The sequence below is a fragment of the Oryzias melastigma genome, linkage group LG14 (genome assembly GCF_002922805.2).
Source record: "Oryzias melastigma strain HK-1 linkage group LG14, ASM292280v2, whole genome shotgun sequence".
Lineage (NCBI taxonomy): Eukaryota > Metazoa > Chordata > Actinopteri > Beloniformes > Adrianichthyidae > Oryzias > Oryzias melastigma.
Genome location: NC_050525.1, coordinates 26,998,976 through 26,999,744, shown reverse-complemented (window position 1 = coordinate 26,999,744; position 769 = coordinate 26,998,976).

Sequence of the window (769 nt, the reverse complement as noted above, 5' to 3'; positions counted from 1 at the left end):
GTGAAAGTTTTTCTAAAACCTAAAAAAAAGTATTTTCTATTTATATATTTATCATTTAGAAATAAATAAATGTGAAAATAAGAAAAATATGGATTTTTGTGTGTTTTATGTTTCTGGATGTAAAGTTTAAAGCTTGTTTTTTCATTGTAATCTGGTGTCTTTAAGCTTTTAACTACCCAAAAAAGAAAGAAAAATCATCTAAAAGTTTTTTTTTTCCTGCCGATTTTCCCCCTAAAGGGACATCAAAGTAAAAAAAAAGTGACATAAATAGGGGATCTTTAAGAGATTTTTTAACTTAAATTTTTAGAAACAAAAGCTGAAAATAAATGTTTTTTTCTAAAGTTGTCAGAAGTTTCTGTGGTAAAAGTGTGAAAACAGATCTTGAAAGAAGTGATCAACCAAAGATGGAAGCAGATGTTTAATTTATGATTTAGAGTAAAAATCCATCAGACCGTTTAATTCTTTAACCTACGATGAAAGCACAAGTGTAAAAAATAGAAATTTTTCTTCTTTTCAGTCACTTTAAGCCTTTTTACAGCTAATTCTTTTAGCAAAAGTATTCTAATTGGGTGTATTACAAGTATACTAAAAGCGAGGCAGTATACTTTACTTTTTTTTTTAAATGTTCCAAATTAGTAACTCAGTCAGTATGTTTCCCACATGACACATAGTATACACCCTATACTTTTACTCAAGTATCCCTAAAGTGTAGTACTTTTTACTAAAAATGTGGCAATTCTTGAAATAAAAAAACTACTCTTGAAGTAAT